General features: G+C 34.9%; 25 non-coding genes across 25 annotated transcripts; 8 read left to right on the forward strand and 17 right to left on the reverse strand.

Annotated features, from left to right (window-relative positions):
* The first annotated feature begins 1,235 nt into the window (after positions 1-1,235).
* TRNAK-CUU (transfer RNA lysine (anticodon CUU)) lies at positions 1,236-1,308 on the forward strand. Its single transcript has one exon. It is a non-coding gene; the product is annotated as a tRNA-Lys (tRNA).
* Positions 1,309-1,394: 86 nt separating this feature from the next.
* Positions 1,395-1,468, forward strand: TRNAI-AAU (transfer RNA isoleucine (anticodon AAU)). Its single transcript has one exon. It is a non-coding gene; the product is annotated as a tRNA-Ile (tRNA).
* An 844-nt stretch (positions 1,469-2,312) lies between these two features.
* TRNAK-CUU (transfer RNA lysine (anticodon CUU)) lies at positions 2,313-2,385 on the reverse strand. Its single transcript has one exon. It is a non-coding gene; the product is annotated as a tRNA-Lys (tRNA).
* A 2,007-nt stretch (positions 2,386-4,392) lies between these two features.
* On the reverse strand, positions 4,393-4,466 carry TRNAI-AAU (transfer RNA isoleucine (anticodon AAU)). The gene has a single exon. It is a non-coding gene; the product is annotated as a tRNA-Ile (tRNA).
* Positions 4,467-4,541: 75 nt separating this feature from the next.
* Positions 4,542-4,614, reverse strand: TRNAK-CUU (transfer RNA lysine (anticodon CUU)). The gene has a single exon. It is a non-coding gene; the product is annotated as a tRNA-Lys (tRNA).
* Positions 4,615-5,070: 456 nt separating this feature from the next.
* TRNAI-AAU (transfer RNA isoleucine (anticodon AAU)) lies at positions 5,071-5,144 on the reverse strand. The gene has a single exon. It is a non-coding gene; the product is annotated as a tRNA-Ile (tRNA).
* An 86-nt stretch (positions 5,145-5,230) lies between these two features.
* On the reverse strand, positions 5,231-5,303 carry TRNAK-CUU (transfer RNA lysine (anticodon CUU)). Its single transcript has one exon. It is a non-coding gene; the product is annotated as a tRNA-Lys (tRNA).
* A 578-nt stretch (positions 5,304-5,881) lies between these two features.
* Positions 5,882-5,955, reverse strand: TRNAI-AAU (transfer RNA isoleucine (anticodon AAU)). Its single transcript has one exon. It is a non-coding gene; the product is annotated as a tRNA-Ile (tRNA).
* Positions 5,956-6,028: 73 nt separating this feature from the next.
* On the reverse strand, positions 6,029-6,101 carry TRNAK-CUU (transfer RNA lysine (anticodon CUU)). Its single transcript has one exon. It is a non-coding gene; the product is annotated as a tRNA-Lys (tRNA).
* Positions 6,102-6,787: 686 nt separating this feature from the next.
* On the reverse strand, positions 6,788-6,860 carry TRNAK-CUU (transfer RNA lysine (anticodon CUU)). The gene has a single exon. It is a non-coding gene; the product is annotated as a tRNA-Lys (tRNA).
* Positions 6,861-7,827: 967 nt separating this feature from the next.
* Positions 7,828-7,901, reverse strand: TRNAI-AAU (transfer RNA isoleucine (anticodon AAU)). Its single transcript has one exon. It is a non-coding gene; the product is annotated as a tRNA-Ile (tRNA).
* An 83-nt stretch (positions 7,902-7,984) lies between these two features.
* Positions 7,985-8,057, reverse strand: TRNAK-CUU (transfer RNA lysine (anticodon CUU)). The gene has a single exon. It is a non-coding gene; the product is annotated as a tRNA-Lys (tRNA).
* Positions 8,058-8,458: 401 nt separating this feature from the next.
* TRNAI-AAU (transfer RNA isoleucine (anticodon AAU)) lies at positions 8,459-8,532 on the reverse strand. The gene has a single exon. It is a non-coding gene; the product is annotated as a tRNA-Ile (tRNA).
* A 1,379-nt stretch (positions 8,533-9,911) lies between these two features.
* TRNAK-CUU (transfer RNA lysine (anticodon CUU)) lies at positions 9,912-9,984 on the reverse strand. Its single transcript has one exon. It is a non-coding gene; the product is annotated as a tRNA-Lys (tRNA).
* A 695-nt stretch (positions 9,985-10,679) lies between these two features.
* Positions 10,680-10,753, reverse strand: TRNAI-AAU (transfer RNA isoleucine (anticodon AAU)). The gene has a single exon. It is a non-coding gene; the product is annotated as a tRNA-Ile (tRNA).
* Positions 10,754-10,840: 87 nt separating this feature from the next.
* Positions 10,841-10,913, reverse strand: TRNAK-CUU (transfer RNA lysine (anticodon CUU)). The gene has a single exon. It is a non-coding gene; the product is annotated as a tRNA-Lys (tRNA).
* Positions 10,914-11,331: 418 nt separating this feature from the next.
* On the reverse strand, positions 11,332-11,405 carry TRNAI-AAU (transfer RNA isoleucine (anticodon AAU)). The gene has a single exon. It is a non-coding gene; the product is annotated as a tRNA-Ile (tRNA).
* Positions 11,406-11,492: 87 nt separating this feature from the next.
* On the reverse strand, positions 11,493-11,565 carry TRNAK-CUU (transfer RNA lysine (anticodon CUU)). The gene has a single exon. It is a non-coding gene; the product is annotated as a tRNA-Lys (tRNA).
* A 2,253-nt stretch (positions 11,566-13,818) lies between these two features.
* TRNAI-AAU (transfer RNA isoleucine (anticodon AAU)) lies at positions 13,819-13,892 on the reverse strand. Its single transcript has one exon. It is a non-coding gene; the product is annotated as a tRNA-Ile (tRNA).
* A 3,611-nt stretch (positions 13,893-17,503) lies between these two features.
* TRNAI-AAU (transfer RNA isoleucine (anticodon AAU)) lies at positions 17,504-17,577 on the forward strand. Its single transcript has one exon. It is a non-coding gene; the product is annotated as a tRNA-Ile (tRNA).
* Positions 17,578-17,955: 378 nt separating this feature from the next.
* TRNAM-CAU (transfer RNA methionine (anticodon CAU)) lies at positions 17,956-18,027 on the forward strand. Its single transcript has one exon. It is a non-coding gene; the product is annotated as a tRNA-Met (tRNA).
* A 2,090-nt stretch (positions 18,028-20,117) lies between these two features.
* On the forward strand, positions 20,118-20,191 carry TRNAI-AAU (transfer RNA isoleucine (anticodon AAU)). Its single transcript has one exon. It is a non-coding gene; the product is annotated as a tRNA-Ile (tRNA).
* A 1,394-nt stretch (positions 20,192-21,585) lies between these two features.
* TRNAM-CAU (transfer RNA methionine (anticodon CAU)) lies at positions 21,586-21,657 on the forward strand. Its single transcript has one exon. It is a non-coding gene; the product is annotated as a tRNA-Met (tRNA).
* A 323-nt stretch (positions 21,658-21,980) lies between these two features.
* On the forward strand, positions 21,981-22,054 carry TRNAI-AAU (transfer RNA isoleucine (anticodon AAU)). The gene has a single exon. It is a non-coding gene; the product is annotated as a tRNA-Ile (tRNA).
* Positions 22,055-22,151: 97 nt separating this feature from the next.
* On the forward strand, positions 22,152-22,223 carry TRNAM-CAU (transfer RNA methionine (anticodon CAU)). Its single transcript has one exon. It is a non-coding gene; the product is annotated as a tRNA-Met (tRNA).
* The last annotated feature ends 4,298 nt before the right edge of the window (positions 22,224-26,521 follow it).

Consider the following 26,521-nt stretch of genomic DNA (forward strand, 5'->3'; position numbering starts at 1 on the left):
TTTGCGAAATTATCCAATTCCGCACAAGTCCGTAACGAAATATAAATAATATCCTCTGAAATTAAATATCAGAGAAAAAATAAATTTAGACTACAGCAAGGGATGGTAGTTAAAAATAACTCCAGTCTAAATTCCAAACAGCCATTCTTGTGATATAAGCATTCTAGCTAACATCCCCTTCCTTTGTATATACACATTGTACATATTTCGCTATATACATCCGACATATTTACTATCGGCATCTACGTAACGGTCAGAATTGACCTGTTCGTCAATTTGTTATTTCGTCGGGATTAAAAATATTCGCGATTTAATCGAAAATTTTACTTTTATTTAACACAAATGTTATGGTCTATTTCGCCCACTAAATATTAACCGATGACCATCAAAATTGGAAAGCTTCTGCCCAGCATTAAGCTCTAGCTCCATGCTAATTTCCATAATTGCGACCTGTAGAGCAACTGCAAAATCAGGATTTTTTCAGTTTTTGGTCCATTTCGACCTCTAAATATTATCCGATAATCTCCAAAAGAAATAGGGTTCTATTCTGACCCCACCCCCATACTAAATTTTGTGAAGATCGGACCATAATTGCGACCTGTAGAATGATTACAAAATAACATGGACAGACGGACGGACATACATAACTAGATCGACTCAGCTCGGCGAGATAGGAAGATCCATATATACTTTCCTATATGGGAAACGAATATTTCGTGGTGTTACATAATTTTTGGCCCAATCAAACTTATAATACCCCCAACACATAGTGTTGTAGGGTATAATGAGCACTGAATTTTAGAGCGATATGCTTGGTGTATCTTCAAAAAAACTCCAAAATGATAACTTTTGAAAAAAATGTCTGATCTACAGACCAAATCTCAAGGTATCAATAAACGGATACCTGCCAATAATTGAACCCAATAGAAATCAAACACTGAATAGAGGAATCCTCTTTGATAATATAATTTTCAATTAATGATGGGGAAATGAAAGACCAGACTGAAAGAAGTGATCAACAACAATTAACAGCTTATTCTGAATCCTCCTAGTACTATTGCCGATAAGAACTTACATATCAATTCACCCCGAAATTCTTAATTTTTTTTTTGTTTTGAAGTCCTAGTTTCTGCGTTTAAAAATACAAATTTGCCACCTATGAGTTAATGTTTTGACAAGTTACAAGATCCTTGCATCCGGAAGCAAAAATATAGATAACTTGGCGAGAACTATATGCCCGGCTAGCTCAGTCGGTAGAGCATGAGACTCTTAATCTCAGGGTCGTGGGTTCGAGCCCCACGTTGGGCGCACTTCGTTTTTTTTTTTTTCATGTTTTATGTATGGTTACAAATTAAACGGGGCATGAGAAAATATATAGAACTCATGTTAACATGGGCCCATTAGCTCAGTTGGTTAGAGCGTCGTGCTAATAACGCGAAGGTCGCGGGTTCGATCCCCTCATGGGCCAAAATTAATTTTTAAGGTTTCAAATCAAATTGGGTGCACATCAAAAAATGTTTACCACTATGGTCCAGAGCAGAGGGGGTCTTCGGAGGCAAGGATTCTGTAATCTGCCAAAAATTTAAACCCATAGGTTTCCCGAAATGTATATTATCGAACCCATTAGTTAGATATTCAATAAAATGTTATCCCTATACAAAATTAGTTTTATTCATAGCCGCAAAAATCGAAAAGCCAGAGCCAACAGGAAATCTCCAAATGAAAATCCATCAAAAATTGATTAAAAATTATAAGAACCGATCAGTCAGAAGTAGTTGCATGCACAGACGACAAGATGAGACTCGAGATAAGTAGAGGAGATACTCCGTGTATGGTATATTTTGAGATTAAAGGATTAAGATTATTCCTTTATATCGCCGCGACCTTCGCGTTATTAGCACGACGCTCTAACCAACTGAGCTAATGGGCCGATGTAGCAAAATAAATTAATTTTAAAATTTGAAAACACAAAGTTTCCTTCCTTCCTTCTTCGAATTAGATACTTCTTTAAAACATTATTTTTAAAAACAAAAAGCTTTAGATCACTTTTAAGTTAGATCCCTTTTAAGTGATGATTATTCCAACATTCTGCGTGCGTATATTATATTTAAGGTCAAATTCATGACAAGAATTTAGACTTAGTTTCGTGTGGGTTAATTTCACAGACGAGCTGGATAAAACGAAATCACCAAATTAGTGAGCACTTTCTGAAATAATTTACAAATCGAGGTTGAAATTTACAAATTAACAACGCAGCTGGACCAGAGCCAGATATAAAAAGAATTCCATAAATAATGAAAAAAATTGTGCTGCGCCCAACGTGGGGCTCGAACCCACGACCCTGAGATTAAGAGTCTCATGCTCTACCGACTGAGCTAGCCGGGCATATGCCGAAATGTCGATGTCATAAAAATTCCTTCCCTTCTTCTGATCTTGTATCAGCTATGAACATGTGGTTTAAGCATATCGATCTAACACATTGCGTAGAGAATCGCCCATATCCAATTGTTTTCATAGACAAATAATTGTAGTATGTTTGAATTAATAAATTACAATTTTGGTTTCACCGCTGCTATCCATACACACATTAAGCCTAAAACAATAACTTGTCATTTTAAAACTATTACAGATTATAATAATCAATTCCATTCCGGTTTTTGGTGGCCATGTGGTCATATTTTTGGGTTGAAGTATGTCTATAAAACTTGAAACAAAAATTATTTATTTAAGTGGTATATGTAAATGTGTCACATATATATTTTTATTAAAACCCTATTTAAAATAGTATAATTGAATTTATAATTAATAAGTTAGATCTGTTAGATTCCGTAGTTTTTAGCTCTTGATCTACTAGCTGTTGATCCGGCATTTCCTTGGCCATCTGCTTTAAAATATTGACACTTCAAATAAAACAAGTAAAAAAGGAATATGTTCGGCCGAGCCGAACTTTGAATACTCTCCACCGATTGGAACGAATTTGGAAATTTTCAAAAAAAAAAACCGTTAACAATTCTGTTAACAATAAAAAAATCTTAAAAATACCGAATATAGCCGTTAATTTTTGGGGTCTATACAAAGATATGGACTTGCATAGACAACTTTTTGTCATAAGCCATTACAATAATCAAATACGAAACTTGAAAAAACCTGCATAGCTGTAGTACCTATTAGGAACTTCAAATACGAAATATCAAAAAATGTCGGTGAATGTTGTACCTAAAATCGTCTTAATACTGAATATAGGGAGGTACTGATATATGGGGCCTATGCGAAGACCTGGACCTGAATAGACGATTTTCTGGCATACACAGTAGTTCCCATTGCGAACTCTAAATACGAAATTTGAAACGACTTCGGTGAATAATGTCGCTAATATCATCAAAATACTGAATATTGGGAGGTACCGTTATATTTAGGCTATACAAAAACATGGGCCTGCATAAGCAATTTTTTGTCATAGACTGTAGTACCCATTAAAAATTCTAAATACGAAATTTGAAAAAATTCCGCACCTAAAAAAGTGAAAATATGGAATATCATGGGGTAGAGTTATATGTGGGATATACGATATCGTGAACCTATATAGACAATACTCATCCAGGGGGTAAAGTACTCAGAAGGAACTCCTTGTGTAGATTTTCAGACAATTTTATTGACAAATTGGACCACAATCATCAAAATACCGAATATCGGGGGGCACAGTTATATGGGGGCCATACCATTATCGTGGACCGATATAGCCCATCTTCGAACTTAACTTTCCTGCAGACAAAGACTGATATGTGCAAAATTTTACCTTGCTATATTTATTCGTTTTGATTCTAGCGTAATTACAACAAACCGACAGACAGGGCTAAATCCTCTTAGAAGTTTACGCTGATCAAGAATATAGATACTTTGTTACGTCTTATTATTTTTTTTATTATTTCGATGAGTTACAAACGGAATGACGAACTTAATATGACATCCATACTATGTATGGTGGATAGTGTAAAAACATAGAATTTAAGATAATAGAACATTAACCTCTTTTCTGTATATTAGTCATTTAAGAATGTTATTGAAATATGTAGTTCAGAAGTCGTCTTAATGGAAATCAATGTGTTGTGGTGGGATAGAATATTCTATGGATTCAACTCCATCGAAGAGGACTTGCTGGTGTATTGTAAAGAGGTGTAAACTATGTGAACTACATGCGATTTTCCTGCTTGCCTAATTGATTATCAACAATATATAGCATATATCCTCCTGGGCATCCACTTCAGATACCCCAAACGTATCTTTCAATTTGATGCATTTACTCTGAAATTCTGGTGTTAAATGATTCCTCCTGCATTTTGTATACAACAACAGCAGCAGACATTCTTTAATGGCATATGAAAAAAACAATGTTGGCCCATGAGGGGATCGAACCCGCGACCTTCGCGTTATTAGCACGACGCTCTAACCAACTGAGCTAATGGGCCATATGTCAAAGGACTTTTAAATCCTTCAATATCCAACTATTAATATCTACAAGCAATTAAAAAAAAAGAGAAATGCGCCCAACGTGGGGCTCGAACCCACGACCCTGAGATTAAGAGTCTCATGCTCTACCGACTGAGCTAGCCGGGCATATGCTAACCGTTTGCTAATTGTCTATTATATTAAACTTGGTTTTAATAGTGATCTACATGATCAGATCAGAGGAGCCATTCAATATCGAAAAAATTCCAATCGAAATGAAAGTGAATATGTAAATTTAAGATGGATATAAATTCCAGTTGTTTCCAACAAAAAAAATTATCAACCGAAAATGCGCAAAATCTTCGAGAATTCGGTAGCTATTAAAAGCAAATTTTGTTTCCATTTTTCGCACACCTGAAACTTAACCCATTTTGCAGTTCTTGATGATCGTATAAAAACTTGTTAAAATTGGCGTCCTGTGAAATATTTTCTACCGCATAGCAATGTTTCCGTCGCCTAAAAGTATACAAATCAAACAATGTTTCTTTAGCAATTCAAAATGTTTCCAACATCAACAGATGGCGCTCGTTTAACATCACACTTGATGTTTCAAGAAGTTACTCCTGGCCCATGAGGGGATCGAACCCGCGACCTTCGCGTTATTAGCACGACGCTCTAACCAACTGAGCTAATGGGCCATATGTGCCACAATCTTCTAATATGTGTTTATATGTATATTTTATCATTATAAAATGTAAAAGAAGAGACATAAAAAAGTTGACTGCGCCCAACGTGGGGCTCGAACCCACGACCCTGAGATTAAGAGTCTCATGCTCTACCGACTGAGCTAGCCGGGCATATGCCGATCGGCTGCATATTATCTATTACATTTATTGTTTTGTTCACTGTATTGATCCAGGTTCGAACGATGATCCATTTAGAACGTCAATCCCATTCTAGCTTTATTAAATTTCGATAGAAACAACGAACAGAAAATAAGAGAGACCTTAGCTGTTTCCATCAACATTTTTTTAATTTTACCAACCTTAACACATACAATTTGTTCGATATCGAATTCGAAAATTTAGTATCTGGACTCATAAGGTTTTAAAGCCAAATTATGTTTAAAAACATAAGTCCAACACATTTAACTTAATTTTGGAAATATATCGGAACCCAGTTAAAATATGTGCTACCGCAAAACAAAGGACTATTTCCGTATTCCGTAGTCTTTTTGTCACCTAAAAGTATGCACTTCAAATACGCATGTTTGACAAAGGGAAAATTACCCAACACCAATAGATGGCGCTAGTTTTACATTATTTGGATCGTTTGTTTTTATGGCGATCTAGATCTGTTGAATTCTAATACCAGCAGCGATTCTCAATACAAATATTACAATTTTCTGCAACTAATATGCACAAAAACTTATTTCTGGCCCATGAGGGGATCGAACCCGCGACCTTCGCGTTATTAGCACGACGCTCTAACCAACTGAGCTAATGGGCCACATGTGCCACAAACTTTATATGTATATGTTATCATTATAAAACGGAAAAGAAGAGACATAAAAAGTTGACTGCGCCCAACGTGGGGCTCGAACCCACGACCCTGAGATTAAGAGTCTCATGCTCTACCGACTGAGCTAGCCGGGCATATGTTGATCGGTTGCATATTGTCTATTATATTTATTGCTTTCTTCCATGTCTTGGGCCAGGTTTTAACGACGATCCTTTTAAAACGGAGATCCCTTTCTCGCTTGATTAAATTTCGATAGAAACAACTAACCAAAAATAATAGGGACCCCAACTGTTTCAATTAAAATGTTAACTTTGATTAACCCAATTGGTTAGACATCGAATTTGAAAATTTGATACCTGAACTTATGAGAAATGCAAAGATTTTAAACACAATTTTTTTTATTTTCGAAATTTTAATTTTAGATATTTATCGGAACTATTTAAAATATTTGTAAAGCAAATGACTATTTCCGTATTCTGTAGTCTTTTTCTCACCTAAAAGTATGCACTTCAAATACGCATGTTTGACAAAGGGAAAATTGTCCAATATCAATAGAGGGCGCTATTTTAACATTATTTGGTTCGTATGCTTTTATGGCGATCTAGACATGTTGACTTCTAACACCAACGGCGACTCTCAATACGTAGATTATAATTCTCTGCAAATAACTTGCTCAAAAATGTATTTCTGGCCCATGAGGGGATCGAACCCGCGACGCTCTAACCAACTGAGCTAATGGGCCATATGACAAATGTGCTTTTCATATTCTAGAAAATCCGAAAATAAGAACAAGATTCTTAAATTGTGTAAAAAGAATGTGCGCCCAACGTGGGGCTCGAACCCACGACCCTGAGATTAAGAGTGTCATGCTCTACCGACTGAGCTAGCCGAGCATATGTCCTCAAACATTTCAATAAAAATTATGCTTTCTAATACTCAAATGAGACAAAGGTGAATGCCATGAATATTCCAATAGTCCCGATCGTATCATGTGTTTGAGTATTTTAAAATTCCGGATATTATTGATTCTACTCACCACCGTTCCCTGGTATCGGTTCATTGACCGGTTTAACATTACATACTTAGAAGAGGTCCGTTGGCAAACGGTAAGGGTGAGAATACATAAAGCGCTTATTTGGCTGGTTTAAGTCATCGTCTGGCTTCTTCGGAAATAAAAAAGGAGCCGGCTAACTAACTAAGTCAACCTAAAACTCCTTTGTTCAACGAAGAAGCCAGCCGATGACTTAAGCCAGCCAAATAAGCGCTTTATATATTCCCACCTTAACTTCGCCAAATAGCCAAGTTTGTATCGGAGCCTTCAATTGGACACTGGTGAAACTTTTTGGTGTTTTAATAATCCCAATGTGATTACAAAATAGATTCAGCTTGTCACCTCCTTGGTCTTGAACAACTCAGATCATTCTGGATAGTACGTCGTGAAAAACATCGAAAAAGGTCATTATCCTACTCTGACATCTGATTTATTCTTTCCATGTTAATATTGATAAGATGTTTTTTCACTGAACACTGTAGAGGCTAGAATTTGTTTGGACTGGCTCTACACCTTTCAACTAATTTTGAAAATTTAACAAACCTATGTGTGTCTCAAAATTTAAGTGACTCATCAAGCATAAATATTTAAATACCAAGAACTATAGCAAAAACTCCAAGCATATTGTATAAACTATTTGACAAGGAAGTGTACCAATTACAAGACCAATACTGTGTATTTTTATTTCATCGTAACTTCTGCAGAACTTATTTAAATTTTAACAAACTTATATTTCATTACCCAAAATTATGCAATACATCTAAACTTGAATACAATTTTAGGAGATCATTGGTTAAAAATAGATTTTTTGGCCCATGAGGGGATCGAACCCGCGACCTTCGCGTTATTAACTCGACGCTCTAACCAACTGAGCTAATGGGCCTATATTGATACGAATCCTAGGTCCTTTATCCTGGAGTTTTTTAGCCACCTCTAAAAATTCCAGTAATTATAAAAAGAACAATGCGCCCAACGTGGGGCTCGAACCCACGACCCTGAGATTAAGAGTCTCATGCTCTACCGACTGAGCTAGCCGGGCATATAACCCACACCGGATGCTCTACATGTTTTCAAATGTGAGAATCCTTGGAATTCCCAAAACTTTAACCTATCTGAGCCATATATTTTCTATTTTGAATTCGACAGCTAAGTCTTCTAAGAACGACCCTTTGCAAAAGTTTACACGCTAACGTTTTAATTCAGATCTTAAAGTCCTAAAAGATGACGAAACAATTCAAATAAAAAATGTAAATAATATTGAATGCAACATGTGACAATGTAAACCAATCAGAAAGAAATAGATGTGTGAACGGAAGTTCGAGCGAAACTTGATGAAAATTAGTTTTAGTAGAAAAAAATCGTGGGTATAGTAAATTTTAAGTCTGAAGGATTAATTTCATTAGTCCCTTAAATTTTCTTTGCACGTCTAAAATGATTAGTTGGCCCATGAGGGGATCGAACCCGCGACCTTCGCGTTATTAGCACGACGCTCTAACCAACTGAGCTAATGGGCCATATGGAACAAGTATTTATACAAACAAAGCAATGAATGTTCATAACTAATATAAAAACAAGTAAGCAAAGGCTATAGTCCTGCGGGGCCGACCATGTGATTCCCTACAACACTGCAATTTGTTCGAAGTCCCCTTATGTCGAAACCCATTTAGGTAGATTTTGTTTTTGAAATAATGTCCCTGTCCCTAATTCTCTTCTGATGCGAAATTCCGTATCGATTATTTTTCAATTATTGTCTATAGAGCGACTACAAAATTAGAAAAATTTTAAATTTTTAATCCATTTGAACCCCTAAATCTTCAAAATAATAGGGTTTAAAATAATAGGGATTTCGTAAGGATCGACATGCATATAATACCCTCAAAATGTAGTGTTGCAGGGTGTAAAAATTTAAAAATTTACTTTTCAAAATTGTAAGTGAAATTAAAAAAAAACCCACGTGATAAAAAATATGACAAAAATTGAAAAAAAGTTGAACAAAAGATATTCACCGTTTTATTGCTGTATTTTCCGCGATTTTCTTAGATTTTTTCCGTTTCTGGCAAGAGCTCATTCCGAATTGATGGGAAATTGTGAAAATCGGCACAGCAGTTCTTGACATATAAGCATAATAATTAAGATCTATTCTTTTACATATATATTATACCTATTTTGCTATATATCCGATTTCTTGGCTCTCAGCATCACTTTAATGGTCAGAAGGGACCTTCTTCTCATGTATTTGTGATTTGAATGGGACTAAAAATATTCGCGGTTTAGTGTAAATATTCTTATTTCCTTACATAACAGTTAGGGTCTATTTTACCCGCTAGATATTGTCCGATGGCAGCCCAAATTCTGCCCAGTCCTAAATTATAACTCCTTGTAAATTTTCGCGTCGATTGGTTCGGAATTGTGGCTTATAGAGCAAACTGCAAAATAAGGATTTTTTTCAGTTTTTGGTCCATTTCAACCCCTAAATAATATGCGATCATCTCCAAAAGCAATAAGCTTCTATTCTGGCCCTAGCCCCACCTTCATTCTAAGTTTCGTTAAGATCGGGACATAATTGCGACCTGTAGAGTGATTACAAATTAACATGGACAGACGGACGGATGGACATACAAAGCTAGATTGACTCAGCTCGGCGAGTTTGGAAGATCCATATATATTTTCCTATGTGGGAAACCAATCTTACGAGGTGTTACATACTTTTTGGACCAATCAAACTTATAATACCCTCAACTGTAGGGTATAAAAACTTGTTGGTAATGGAGACCTTGTGAATTTTACATGAGGAAAATATTTATTGAAAGTACAAATTAACACATATTAAATATGTTATGTTATATATTTGCCACTCACACAAATTTCTAAACAGATGGCAAAAATTACATTGCGCCCAACGTGGGGCTCGAACCCACGACCCTGAGATTAAGAGTCTCATGCTCTACCGACTGAGCTAGCCGGGCATGTAGAGGGTTAATTATGTGACGTTTATTATTGTAACCAATGGTTCCATTTTGTTAAGAGAAATGTTCTGTTATCTTCAATTTATGTTAGGCCGATGCGATCACTTACTGGTATTCTATTGAACGGATACATTTTACAAACTTCTCTGAATGTTTTTTTTTTTATTTTTGGAAAAAAAAATTTATTCTAATTGGAAAAATCTTTTAAAAGTTTATCAATAATATATTTCCCAAAATGTTTCAGTTTTAATAATATCACTAATAACAATAAATTTTGGATCTTCATTAGCAAAAGACCTCATTTTTTTGGATGGCATTTATCCAAGATGATTAAGTTGTAAATAAAAACGTTAGGAGAATATCTGGTATGGAAGGACACCTAAAAAGTGGAGGTAAACAACAACCTTCTCTTTTAAAATTTATGCCGAGAATTTAAACAAATCTGCTTTTCGAAGTTTTCAATGATCGACCCATGTGCATACGTATTTATACACACAGTTATTAGGGTGGCCTCTCTCTTTCTTTGTGATCAATATTTCACCCAGCACTACTTGTAGTAAATTTTCATTATGGTATATATCCGATCGAATAAACGAGCCGATATACATTCATTCCCCATTCATACGTCTATCCCACTACTCTCCCAATTTCCTCACTTAGTTTTCATTTACACCCTTAGAACAAAAATGTTACATTGGCCCATGAGGGGATCGAACCCGCGACCTTCGCGTTATTAGCACGACGCTCTAACCAACTGAGCTAATGGGCCATGTGAAATATGTGTATTTTTGCATTGTACGATTTGTAAATGATAAAATTTAGTAACAAAATTCTTAGAGGATGAAAAAAGAACGTGCGCCCAACGTGGGGCTCGAACCCACGACCCTGAGATTAAGAGTCTCATGCTCTACCGACTGAGCTAGCCGGGCATATTGCTTCAACGTTTTTACAGAATTAAAGGAAAATTCCTTTACCAGGTTTCTACGAAAGAAATTCAGGCGATCGTGAGATGAGAAATATAAGATCTATTCAATCTTCACATATTTTTAGGAAAAAGTACAGCAAAAAAAAAAAAAAACTCAGCACTAGATATAATAGTGCAATTTGAAGAAGATTTTCAGGACTTTCAGGGAATTTTTCAGGAATTATTTTTAAGCACATTAAGCATTTTTTGTGTATTTTTAGGATTTGGCCCCGCACTGGAATATTTTCGATGGGTTCATGGCTTAATTATCTTCCTCTTTTGTATTTTGAATACTGAACATCAGATGTATACTTTGCAATTTTGGTACAGAAACTTAAGGACATAATTTTGATGTTCCACGATCATCAAAAGATTCAATTATGTGGCCCATGAGGGGATCGAACCCGCGACCTTCGCGTTATTAGCACGACGCTCTAACCAACTGAGCTAATGGGCCATGTGAAATATGTGTATTTTTGCATTGTACGATTTGTAAATGATAAAATTTAGTAACAAAATTCTTAGAGGATGAAAAAAGAACGTGCGCCCAACGTGGGGCTCGAACCCACGACCCTGAGATTAAGAGTCTCATGCTCTACCGACTGAGCTAGCCGGGCATATAAATCTTGTTTCTATATCTATTACATCGAATTTAAATCTTATTACTTTTATGCGGTATTCCGATAATTAAATATTGAGAATATATTCAGCTGCCTTATAGTTCTTAGCTGTGTAATAGAGTGATGCAAAAATTGGAAAAAAACTTTTGAAAATTCGAAAAAAAAAAATGATTTCAACGGAAAATAATGTAACTTAACTCTTCTAGTTAAAAGTAAAACCTAAAATATACAGGGTGAGATAAAAAATTGAATAAAGGCAACAAATGTCGGAAATAGCATAAAATTTTAGAATAAGTTTAGATTGGTTCGAATTGGTCACCTTTGCACGAATTATAGCCTTTAAACGGCCAATGAAACCGTCACACGCTGCCCGAATGTTGTTTTGCAGTATTTTTGCCCATTTCCGGCGAAGCGCTTGCTTGAGGTGATCGACACTTTGGTATTTCTTAGTGCCAATCTTGCTTTCCAAAATACTCCAGACACTATAGTCCAACGATTTTGTATCCGGAGATTTTGGTGGCCATTTTGCGCTGGAAATGATACGAGGAATCCCATTTTGTAAGGAATGTCCAAGGTCTGCGGCCAAAATGTTTGCGTGCCCAAGGCTTTAATACACGCTTCAGAATATTTTCGCGATAATATTCGGCATTTATTGTAATGCCACGTCCGATTAATACGAGCGGAGAGCGACCATCGGCTGTTATGGCGGCCCACACCATCACCATGACCGGCGCTTGAGTTCTGGTTTTCAGCTAACCTCTTTGGCAAGTAAACACGATCATTTTGTTTGTTTACAAACTGCTGGACAACGAATGTTTTCTCATCGGAGCGGAGAAAACGAAATTCGACAGTTCACTCTTTTGAGTATATTTTCTTTCTGTTGCGGTGTAAGTTATTGGAATATTGGAATTTCAATGGTTTTATACCGAGCTAATTTTTCAATATTTGCCGAATGGAATATTGGTATATGTTCAGTTAACGAGCCATTTTTCAAAATGTTAATCTTTTGTTAGCTGGATACCAAAAGAAATTGGCGATTTTGTCCATTTTCATATATGATATCAGCCTGATATAAATACTGCGATATGCGAAGGGCTAACTAAATCGGACGCTCCTTTTCATGTCTATAATTCTTTTCGCATTTCGAACTTTTGTGGGGAAAATATGAGACGGAGAGGCCCGATCTTGATAATCTTCATTTGATAAACATTTATAAAGGTTGGATCAAATCGGATTTTGCCTTCAAGCGTTGCCGTGTGCACTTGCCAGACAAATCTACTGGAAATATTTAGAAAATAGATTTCGTCCAGAGCGACGTGGTGTCTTAGCACATTTTGGCCACATCAAATGATGGATGGGTATATACCCTCTGTAGCCACAAGGAGGAGGGTATAAAAATGACCAGTAATAAAAACTATAAAGTCGGGCTGGACCGGGCTGGGAGCTATAGTTATATCTGAAGCGATTTCGTATATCTGAATCGATTTGACATACTTTTTTAAGCCTAATGTAGTAGTATGTGCAATTTGGGCTGACATTACACGTTTGGCCGTACTATTTGGGCTGACATTACTCGTTTAGTGCACAACAAAAGGCAAATCGGACGAAGATATATATGGGAGCTTTATCTAAATGTTGACCGATTATATCCAATTTCAATAGGGTTCGTCCTTGGGCCAAACAAATGACTTGGGCACAATTTCATCTGGGTCGGGCTATAAATGCGACTTGTACTTTGTTTACAAAAATACACGGATAGACGGACGGACATGCATAAATCGACTCAAAATGTGATTCCATGCGGATCATTAAAAAGGAACTATGGGTCTATCTCGTTTCCTTTTGCCTGTTACAAACAAATGCACAAAGACATAATACCCTGGCCACCTTATGGTGTAGGGTATAAAGAGTTATGCTAAGGAATTTATGCTGTCCTCAGATGTTAGTTTTTTAATAAGGGATACATTTTTGGAAAATATTATATTTTTTAAAGCCTTGAATAAGAAATTCAATTGGAATTGTCCATTTTTAATACCAATGATCTTTGAAATAATATATATGTATGTAAATATCTCCGTTAAATCAGCAAATCTTTTCCATATATTGGAACTTCGCCAAATATTGTTTTTGTACATTTATATACAAACATACCGACAAAAAAAAACTAGTCCCTTGAAATGGAAAAATTTCGAATTTCTTCTTTTTAGAAACCACGATGCCTTTAAAATCTTGAATATTAAAAATATTAATTGGCCCATGAGGGGATCGAACCCGCGACCTTCGCGTTATTAGCACGATGCTCTAACCAACTGAGCTAATGGGCCACAGTGTTGCAATCAATAAATATTCACTTACAGTTGATAGAGTCATTAGCATAAATTGAAGAGATATAGACAAAAAAAATTTAACCTTCGGTCACTTATCGAAATAAAGAGATTATTTTTGTTATCAATAGATAACATTTTATATAAATTGAATGTTGGATAATAATATTTATATTTATAAATTAATAATATTAAAATGTCTACTTACATCCGACATCATGACATCTGAAAAATAAAACAATATTTATATTATAAGTCGGTTAGATCTTAAATTGTTTTATAAAACAACTACTAAGGGTGATAAGATAACTACTGATAAGGATGGATGGACAGTCATTATGAAATATCAGATATTCGTAAAAGAATAATAATAATAAAAGTTCTCGGTGTAATTTGAAAAACAATCTCGAAAATGAGCAAGTTATGTAATTTTGACGTTTCAAGGAAAAAATACCGAATGTTGGGAGGTATCGTTATATGGGGACTATACGAAAACGTGGACGGACATGTCCCATTTACGAAATTAACATGCACATGTGTGCAAAAATTTAGCCTTCCATCTCAATTCCTTTAAAAAATAGCGTGATTACAACAAAAATACTGACGGACATCGCTAAATTGACTGACATTAGTATTTCAAGGACTTACAAACGGAATGACAAAGTTAATATAGTTTCATTAAGGTTAAAAAAATAATTTGCTCCATTTGGACATTGTAATTATTGTCATAGCTTTCGGGATCTCTAGTGTAATTTAAAATGTATATGCATATAATTAATGCATATAATTTTATAAAATTTTATACAATGTCAATTGGTTGATTCAAGGGATATATGTTCAATCAGTTCGGACATTGTTTTTTTTTTTTTATTTTTTTCCATTTGTGGCACAAGAAAGTACCTCCAAAATATCCATGCAGAAAAATGGACTAATTTTGAATAAAACTTGACCTTTGTTGGGGTGTGAGCTGAATGTGGTACTCATACATTCCATCTTCGCAATCAGTTTCATTTTAGTAATGGGAAGTGTGTTCTCATTGTATAAGAGTTATTTTTAATTTTGGTCCTTTTTGAAGGAACTACCGAAAGTTATTATAGCAGATGTTTGCACCTGATCAAATTGTGGCAAAAATAATAAGACATGCGAGGTTTTAACTATATCCGATATTTCTTACAGATTATGGACCTTTATGGGATACAAGGAGTGGATGGATAGCTCCCATCTTCAATTTTAAATTGTTTAAAATCTTATAACTACTCCTTATCGGTCCCTTCATTTGGGCTAAACGGACGAAGGTGACTACTTTAACCCCAATTGTCCCGAATGGAGTTTTGACCATTAAGACCCGGTACATAATATCATTATTTCTATTAGGCATGACCAGCGTGACCGTTGTGCCACTAAAGTATCAATTTTGCCACTTTTTTTGGGCTTTGATACCTTTGTGCCACTTTTTTATTTTGATCCTAAATGAGCCACTTTTTTGAATTTTTGTGCCACTTTTTTATACATTGTGCCACCTTTTTTATACCCTCCACCATAGTAGGAAGGGTATATTAAGTTTGTCATTCCGTTTGTAACACCTCGAAATATATATTTTAGACCCCACAAAGTATATATATTCTTGCTCAGCATAAAATTCTACGTCGATTTATCAATGTCCGTCCGTCTGTCCGTCTATCCGTCTGTTCGTCTGTGGAAATCACTCAAGCTTCCGAACGAAATAAAGTAAGTTGAAGTAAGTGCAGGTCTACGTCTTCGTATAGCCCCCATATAACGTTACCCCCGGTATTCGGCATTTGGATGATTTTAGCGACATTTTTTATCGGAATTGTTTCAAACTTGGTATTTGAAGTTCGTAATAGATACTAAAGCATATGACAGGAGATTGTCTGTGTAGGTTCACGTCTTCTTATAGCCCCTATATAACGGTACCCCGATATTCGGTATTTTGATGATTTTAGCGACATTATTTACGGGAACTATTTCAAATTCTGTATTTGAACTTCGTAATGGATACTACAGCCTATGCCGGGAAATTGTCTGTGCAGGTCCACGTTTTATAACCCCAATGCACCTCCCTAAATTCGGTATTTTATTTATTTTAGCTACATTATAAACAGATTTTTTTCAAGTTTCGCATTTAAATATTATAATAGCTTATGACAAAATTTGCCTATGCAGGTCCACGATGTCGTATAGGCCCTAATATACGGCTACATTCGTATTTTTAAGATTTTAACAGAATTTTTAACCTATTTTATTTTTTGTGAAAATTGCCAAATTTTTACCACATGGTGGAGGGTATTCAAAGTTAGACCCAGTCGAACTTACAACTTTTTTACTTGCTTTAAATAAAATGTGAAATAAATTGTGCCACTTTCTGTGCCACCATTTAAAATGATATGTGCCACTTTTTTTAAGAAATGATACTTTTTGTGATACTTTTTGAAAATTTCCAGCGGTCACACTGGGCATGACATACATTATGGAGTTTCCGACGACTATTACAATGTATTGAAATCCGTGATCGTCAACATACCGAATATCGGACAGTACTCATATACTATGGTAGCTACAGAAATCCGTGTTCTGGCACCGGTGATAAATGGGTTCTATCACCGACCTATAAATTCTCTTCTTTCCATGTTAGACGCTATAGGAAAGGAAACTAGTTGGTGATATTGTGCGGCATTAAGACATGATGAAAATATCAGTTTTTCCTAATACGAAATATGCAACTATAAACACAAGCAGATACTATCGACGACGTATTTATATACATACCATTTGAATTTTCTCCTTTATTATCTTGTTAAATCCATTAATCAACTTTTTGTCCCTGAGTTCGTGATAGGAAAATGTCATCACAAATGATTGGATTCATAAAATTCAGTTGGTATTGTTCACAATTTATTTGCATTCTTCGAAAACTTTTCCAAATTTCAAACGCTTTAACATATTCCGTGTTTCACATTAAATTGATGTTAATATAAAATTGAATACCACGAAATCTTATTAGAATGCAATTTAACAAAACAAACAAAAATGTCACAAATTTGACGCAAACAATCGATATTTGGCGCAAACTATTAGTGCAGCTGTCAATGCAATATGTCAACATGTCATGGCGTTGCCAATTTGAAGTTTTTGCACAAACGGCCAAATGCATAGAAATCAAGGCTGACAAGCATTTAAAACGCCGTTGAATAATAAGTCGGTCCGTTTATTCCATATTTTGTAGGAATTCTTATCAACTTTTGTTTAATTTAAAATTCCTGCAAAAGACAACAACAACTTAGCAAACTAAAGATCTACTTGTTAAAATACAAATTAAAATAAAATTATATTGAATAGTGTTGGCATGTTTGTTCGGGATACCGTAGTATTTTGCAACAATAATATCATATTTTCATTAAATTGCGACATTATTAATAATTGTTGTATTTTTTTCTACTTCTCTACATCTCAGAAATATAAAATTCAATTTTTTTTAATTAATTTCTTCATTGGTGCCAATAAAACGGAGATTCCCATATCTATGTCATTTTCGCAATATTGAGTTCAAATCTATTCGAATCGGAATTTTTACATATAAACGTATTGGTGTAGGCCCATTAGCTCAGTTGGTTAGAGCGTCGTGCTAATAACGCGAAGGTCGCGGGTTCGATCCCCTCATGGGCCATGTACTTATTTTTAGTACTACACACAAATTTACAGCTTTATAATAGTAAAATGGTTCGAGAAAACTACTAACAAGAAAAGGGTGGAAAACTAGTACGTCTGAATGGGATAGTAATTATCCAACAGTTCAGTTAATCAAAAACATGCGACTATATTTTAAAACTAATTTTGGAGTAAAAATAGTTAAATCATTTGTGGTCTCTTAAATTTTGTAAAATTCGAACGAGGAAAACAAATCTTATGCCATGCTTATTTTACAACCTTTTGTAGGGGTTTAAGGTTAACAAAATTCTTCAGTGAAGTCGTGTCCTTGAAAAGGATTATAACAGTTACGCATATTTTATCAACTCATACTGTTGTAAGTAACGTAATATTCGTAAGCAGAGTGGCGCAGTGGAAGCGTGCTGGGCCCATAACCCAGAGGTCCGAGGATCGAAACCTTGCTCTGCTAACGTTAATTAACTGTCGGAAAACTTTTTATTAAAGAAATATTTATCGAAAAATTGGTAACATAAATTTATCAATTTTGAATGCGATTTAGCTTTGAATTAAAAATATTTGTATTAACAATAATTGTTTATGATGAAATAATAGTAATATATGTGGTATGAGAAAATTTGGTACGCTCATACACCATATTCATACTTGAAGATAGTTCATACAAAGACGAGGAACTGTAAAGGCGTACATCGGCAAAATTCTCTTTGTCATTTATTCATTATACCCTCCACCTTGGAAAAGTGGGTATATTAACTTTGTCATTCCGTTTGTAATATCCCTAAATATTTATCGTAGACCCCATTAATCGATTTAACGATGTCGGTCTGTCTGTCTGTTGAAATCACGATACAGCCCACATTATTTGGCGCAGAGCTTCAAAATTAAGCACAACAATTTGTATTGTACTTAGCATGGTTGCTACTGAAAATGAAACGGTACCTTTCGATATTCGGTATTTTGTTGGTTTTTGACACATTTTTCCATGGATTTGTCTAAAAGTTGGAATTTATAGGCCGCAATGGGTTCTAGCTCCGGCGCCGGAGCATGTATGTATAGACCCACGTTTTGGTATAGCCCCCACTTTTTCCACATTTTTCACGGATTTGTCTAAAAATTTGTTGGCCACGCTGGGTTCTAGCTCCGGTGGCGAAACATTGTATGTATAGATCCACATTTCGGTATAGCCTCCATTTAACGGTACCTCCCGATATTCGGTGTTTTAATAATCTTCCCACGAAATGTTCTAAAAATTGGTATTTGTGGGTCATAATAAGTTCTAGCTCCTGTTGCGGAACATTGTATGTGTAGGTCCATGTTTTGGTATAGGCCCCATATAATGGTACCTGCCGATATTCGATATTTTAATAAAAGTTGACATTTTTAGTTCATAATAGGTTCTAGCCCGGTGGCAGCACATTGACTATTTATTTCCACGTTTTCCTATAGCGCACATATAACGATACGCACCGATATTCGGCATTTTGATAATCCTAGTCACATTTACCCACATAATTGTTTTAAATTTGTTATTTTAGAAGATTTGATAGATGACAATTCTTGAAGAATAAAATTGTCTATAGAGGTTGCTGTTCTGGCATGGTAGAATAATACAGATGCATCAAGGCTTGGGAGCATTGATATGTCAAAAAAATTTTAATTTCTTTTCAAATATAAGTAGATTTTTATATGTTTTCTTATACGACGTCATTCGGAGCATATTATAATACTCGTTTTTCAACAGTTTTTACAAATTTAAATAAGTTTTCATACAACATTTTCAATTCCAAATTTGCTTTGACAGTTCATTGTCCCAGCAGCTGTGTCGATGCGTCTACCTATATTCTTCTACCATGTGTTCTGGTATGGCCTCACTCACTTTACGGATTTTTTGATAAGTTTAACTGCATTATGCAAAAGGTCTTACTGGTATATGAAGTTTAAAGTGAAACACGCTTGAATTCAGATACTTTTATGTAAACATGTTTTCTTTACCCTTAGGTGGAGGGTATTAATGTTTTTTACTTCTTTTTCAATAGTTTCGTTTTTTTTCGTACGCTGATTGGAAAGAGCCAATGCGAAATGATATAGAGCTGGCACAAGAATGTAGGTCAATGTAAAAATACTTTTACTTTATCGTAAAAGAACAAAAGACTTTAAGATGAAGTTTAACCAAGTCAACCTAAACTCTTTGGTCTTCTACCAAAATGCCAGCCAATGACTTGTTACAAAAAACACTTCCAATGTAGTCTCACCTTAATGTTTTCCAAGTCTTAAAATTTTTCAGTCTTTACAATTTGAATCATTTTTAAAGTTTTTAGCGCCATCTAGTAATTGTCTCTTCATAATGAAATTGGGTTTAAATTAAAAACTTTAAGGCGCCATCTAATGTGTTTCATTTACCTTAGCCATATAACAGTTTGATGTGCTTACCTACATGAGCCATATGGCAACTATGAATTCAATTGTTATACTAAATTTGTGTGTCGGAATGTAATGGACAGCAAACGTTGCTGTGTGTACATTTGATGCTAGCTGTTGTACGGCCCATTAGCTCAGTTGGTTAGAGCGTCGTGCTAATAACGCGAAGGTCGCGGGTTCGATCCCCCCATGGGCCACAAAGACTTTTTTATTTTTTTTTTTTGATTTCCATAAAATAGACTTATTTCAGACTACGATTCGATATTGCTTGGTCAAACTGGCTTTTAAGTGGCGAGGAAAATTGTGTCTTCTTAGAAATAGTGTTTCAACGGCTTACTGCAATCACTATTTTTTGGCTGCATTCCAACTTTTTAACAAATGAAAGACATGTGTATTGTAATTTTTGTTTGTAGCACTTTGCAGCATTAAATTGTGGCTTTGCTGTTCTGGTTAAAAATACAACAATACAAAATGCTTAAATGCATATAGAGACCGGCTCGCCATGTAAACAAGCTAGTCTAAAAATTTAGATTTTAATACCCTCCACAATAATATCTGGCCTTCTCCATATAATACCGTAATTCTGTTATAATTTGGAACAAAAATGTGAATTATGATCAGGATGAGTGGCATTGAAAAGGGAAATTTTCTGTTCACCTCAAGGTATAATACCCCATATAACGGAATTTCTTGATTTTCAATATTTTGAAGGTTTCAGTCAACCTTTCCTACTGAAAATGTTTTAATTTAACAATGTTGGATTCTCAATGATTTGCACTTTTTGTTTGAAAAAAAAAAAAATTATAATATCTTCAAAAAAATTGGTGTAGTCCCGATATAGCTGTACCTTCATATTTAAAGTATATTGAGGTTCACAGATTCAGATAGTTCTCCGAAAATATATATTTATACCTAAAGCAGAACGTTTTAAATGTGGGTCAACTCTGTAGTGTGGTGTGTATAAAATATGCAATGCAGAACTTTTAGAGCAGACCTTCGGATTTGCGGAGTTACTTTCTCCACCATGGAGGGTATATTAACTTTGTCATTCCTTTTGTAATTCCTCAATATTTATATTTTAGTCTTCACAAAGTACTTATATTCTTGATCAGCTTCAAATTATATGCCAATCTAGACATGTCCGCGGAAATCACTCTAGCTTCCGAACGAAATTAAATAGGTTGATAAAATTTTTCTCAGATGTATTTAAGGACCACATCGGTCCAGTTTAAGCTATTTGGTTGATTCAATCACAAATTTAACCTGAGTTCACTGTAAATTAATCGTATGTAGGAAACTTCCTTGTATGGAATTGTGCTTTGGTATAGACCCCATAAAACTCAACCTCCAAATATTCGGTATTTTGATAATTTGTGTTACACTTATTGCAGAAATTCTTTTAAATTTGGTATTTGGAGTTCGAAATTAGTGCTACATCGTATGATATAAGAATTTCTTTTACATATCCACATCTTCGTATATCACCCATATAATAGTACTTCAAGGATTTCCACACACATCCCTGAAAAGGATTATAACAGTTACACATATTTTATCAACTCATACTTTTGTAAGTAGCGGAATATTCGTAAGCAGAGTGGCGCAGTGGAAGCGTGCTGGGCCCATAACCCAGAGGTCCGAGGATCGAAACCTTGCTCTGCTAACGTTAATCAACTGTCGTAAAACTTTTTATTAAAGACATATTTACTGAAAAAAATCTTTAAATGAATTAAAACATTTTATAAACGATTTAGCTTTGAATTGGAGATATTTGTATTAACAATTATTGGTGATGGTTAAATAATAATATGTATAATATAATTTCTAACGTTTTAGGATATTCTGAAAATGGTAAATTGGTAATTTGTATGCAAATGTTGAACCTTCCATACTACAATGAGTCACATTTCTTTCAATTATTTTTTTAAAATTATTTTGAGTACAAGTTGGTACTCTTATGACACCTTTGACAACGTTGGGAGACATGGCCCATTAGCTCAGTTGGTTAGAGCGTCGTGCTAATAACGCGAAGGTCGCGGGTTCGATCCCCTCATGGGCCAATTACTAACTTTTTATTATTTTTTTGTTCTCAAGTTTTTATATCTAAACGATCTGGCCATAAATGACTCATCCTTTTTTGCCAACAGCTCAAAAAACAGCAGAGTGGCGCAGTGGAAGCGTGCTGGGCCCATAACCCAGAGGTCCGAGGATCGAAACCTTGCTCTGCTAGAAGTGCATAACTTGGCACTTTAATTTTTGTTTCAAAATAACTTTGCCAATGCATTAAATTCTGTGCCCGATTAAAACTTGAAATGCCAAATTGCAGATAAATCCATTCATTTATTATTAGAGGTAGGGTGAAATCGAGATAGATGTACTTAAGATAAATGTATGAAATTTGTCATAGACATTTGATTTGATACTTCCTGATCTCCAGTATATATTAAAGATTCCGATCGGTAACGTTTATATTAATTAGAAGGTAAGCTCCAACGCTCAAATAAATATCTGCTACCACTATTTGAGCAGATTATATTTTTCACTGTTATTTGCGGTTTTTAACAGATTTCGGTTACTATTTTCATCCAAATTGGGTAAAATTCGACATTTAGAGTACATGGATGATAAGATATTCCTCTCAAAAAATGTAAAATAAATATACACTATTTGACCAGTTAATATTCGAGGCTGGGGCTTTTAGACCCGGGCCTCAATTCTTGTTCTATGAAAATGTAAAATAAAACCAGTAAAGAAAGTCTTAAAGCCGGGCGGGGCCGACTTTATGATACCCTACACCACTTTGCTAATGTAGTAGAGCTCCACATAACAATTAAAAGTTTTTATGGGAGAATTCAATCATACAAGCAACGATTATAATTATAATTTAAAGTTCAAAGGACTGAACATGCCGAAGCATTTGTATCTTTTAAATTCGGACTGGTGCTAATTTAAAATCGGATGAGAATATATATGGTGCTATATCCAAATCTGAACCGATCTCGATAAAATTTGGCAAAGATATTTCTGAGCTGTATTTGATATATTTCCCTGAATATCGTTGTTACGGAGTGCATATTACGGTTGAGGGTAACAAATATAACAAATCGGATGAACAATATATATGGAAGCTATAGCTATATCTGAACCGATCTTCACCAAATTTGACATACTAGCTTCTAGACTTAATTCGGTCGTAAGTGCCAAATTCCATCCCATTGGGTCAAATATTAGACATTTGGTGCACAATAAAAGGTAAATCGGACGAACTTATATATGGGAGCTATATCCAAATCTGAACCGATCTCGATAAAATTTCGCAAATGTATTTCTGAGCTGTATTTCATATATTTCCCCAAATATTGTTGTTGCAGAGTTCATATTACGGCTTCGGAGGACAAAAATAACAAATCGGATGAACAATATATATGGGAGCTATAGCTATATCTGAACCGATTTCGATCAAATTTGGCATACACATTTTCAGGCCTAATTTGGGTGTATATGCAAAATTACATACAATTCGGGCTGATATTACACGTTTGGTGCACAATAAAAGGTAAATCGGACGAAGATATATATGGGAGCTATATCTAAATTTTTACCTATTATATCCAATTTCAATAGGGTTCGTCCTTGGGCCAAACAAATGGTCTGTGCAAAATTTCATCTGGATCGGGCAATAAATGCGACCTGTACTTTGTTTACAAAAATACATGGACAGACGGACGGACGGACAGACGGACGGACGGACATGCATAAATCGACTCAGAATGTGATTCTATGCAGATCATCAAAAGGAACTATGGGTCTATCTCGTTTCCTTTTGCCTGTTACAAACAAATGCACAAAGACATAATACCCTGACCACCTTGTGGTGTAGGGTATAAACATTTATAAAGGTAAGAAATGTCAAATGAAAAATTTTATGAAGGAAATATTTTTCATTTCATATTTTCATAGAACAAGAATCCAGCCACTGTTTACCCAATTAAACTCCAAATATCAATTTTGAGATAATTTCGTTGAAAATGTGGCTAAAGTCGGCAAAATACCAAATATCAGAAGATTTACAAGTGTTATGGGGCTATACCTAGACGTGGACCAACACAGGTAATTTTTTGTCATAGGATGTAGTACTCATTACGAACTCCAAATACCACCTTTAGAAAACATTCTGGGGAAAAGTGTGATACAAATCATCAAAACACCGAATATCGGGTGGTACACTAATATGGATTCTACTGGCAACACAAACTGCGATTTTACAGCAAATTCTGTTCAGAAAAATTCAATGTCGAAAAATCTACGGTTATAAAATAAATTTACGTGAAATGTTGTCTACCTACTTAACTTTGGGTAAGTGATTTTCACATACGACAGACAGACATGGCTAAATCGAGGGTATAAAAATTATAACCCAAATAGGTATATTGCTTTGGTTTAAGGATGCGCAGCTATACGAATTCGGCAACTACTTCACTCGGAGACCTTTGGTTCATTGTGATCATCCTAGGAAGAAATTATATATTTTGGTGTAGGACATAGATGTAAAAAACAGTACGTTTGCGGTGATCTAAGTCGTTGACGAGACTTAAACGAATATAGACATGCGTGGGGGATGTACGCATTGTTGTTCCGTTCACACTAAGAAAGCAAATTATAAATAGCTTTTGTATGAAAAATATAAATATACTAGCTGGCCCGGTCCGCGTTGCCGGCCCGTAGTTTTTGTCTATTATGCATATATTCCCAAGCATAATTATTCACAGATATGACTGATATAAGTGTTCACGTACAGGTCGATTTAAAGTGTTTTAAAATACCTGTACCCATTTTTAACCAGTGGGCTTCAATATTTAAACCGTGGGCTTCAACTGTGTGGATGTGCTATACAAATCTATTAAAAAGTATATATCAATCTTATCGCCATATAAGGGATCAAATTAATTTTTAATATGGTAAAAATCGTAGCAAAATCTTCCAGTCAAATGAGCAGTAATTTGGAATTTGCTGTATTTTGTATACTACATAATTGAGGGCTGAATGATTTAAGAATAGCCAAAGTTAATTACTTTTTTAAACCCATTAGCAACTTAGATTGTGCATTAGAGTCCTCATAAGTCCCCCTAACCATGTCAGTCTGTTTGTCCGCCAAAAGGTGGACTTGAGAGGGTATTATAACATGGATAAAAATTCTAAAATTTGTAGATATGTTGAAATTTTAGTGTAAGATTTTCACCCCCCCTAATACGCATTATTAGCCAAATTCTTTGAAATGTGGTTAAATTAGGAGGTACCTTCTTTATATGGGCACTACTCCGAAACATCGACCTACATTGAAAACTTTCTTCTACCCCTTATAATCCAAGATGACAAATAGAGGCCAAATCAAAAATATAGCAGAACAATATAGCATGTCATAGCATTTCGCGTGATTTAAATAAGTAAAAATAGTTTTATCCACCTCATAATTGAGGGCAGAATGATAAGATGGGAATTAATTTTATTTGCCATTTAAATTGTAAGTTGGAGACCCCTTAAAGTCCATATTTTCATCATAGGATAATTCAATGATGATTAAACAAATATTCGGTCCCGTGCTACTTTCTTATATTTGTAATTTGTTCATGTTTCCACAATTTATTTCATATGGATGCACATCCCAAATCTACGTTCCCAACCAATATTCTCTTGGGGGTTAAAAATTCAATAGAATACAAAATTTTCTTTTCTGACCACACATTAGATGTGAAAGTGGACTTGGGGATACTCCAATGTGGGGACTTTACTTAAATAAATTCTTATGTGGCAATTATCTGTATGATGGTTCCCTACCCCAGGGTGGCATAAATAAAATTTTTTAGCCAAATCAATTGATGAATGTGGTCAATACCAATATGGGCCCTACTCTGAAAATTTCAAATTTTATGCGAAGAGGTTATCTACCCCCTTAGAAACAAAAATGTCAAATAAGGGCCAAAAAATGAAAAAAGTGGCCGGCCAAGACCCCAAAAATAACTTAAATCATAGATGGTTATATAAATATGAAATCGGGTTGTTCCCTTATCCATGAGTTATGATCGATATAAAGACCTGCAAAAGTGATTTTAGGTATTTTGAATGTTTGGGAAGAATTTCTGGAAGGATATAAAACCTTTTCTTACTAAAAGTCCCATTCGCTCTACTATTTTGCACCTTTTATTTCAATATTGGTATATTACTTATTATTCTCCCAAAGAATTTTGCATTTTGAGCTCTCATTGGACGGATCATTGTCACGCTTTGAAATGAGCCCCATTAAGCTTTTTCGGTCATTTTTGTTTGTTTAAACGTGTTCGCATCTTCCAGCTAACCCACGATGTAGGCCCTGGAGTTGAAAGGTAGATGTCAGTTAACATCCTATTTCGCACTTATTCAATTTTTTTAGTGAAAAATTATTCTTTATTTTGTTCACAAAAAAAAATTGACAAAAAAAAGAATAACAAATTGAAAAAGTCTTCAACTTTTTCGCTGATTTTTTACAGCAA

This window comes from Musca domestica, unplaced genomic scaffold (assembly GCF_030504385.1).
Source record: "Musca domestica strain aabys unplaced genomic scaffold, Musca_domestica.polishedcontigs.V.1.1 18, whole genome shotgun sequence".
Taxonomy (NCBI): Eukaryota; Metazoa; Arthropoda; class Insecta; order Diptera; family Muscidae; genus Musca; species Musca domestica.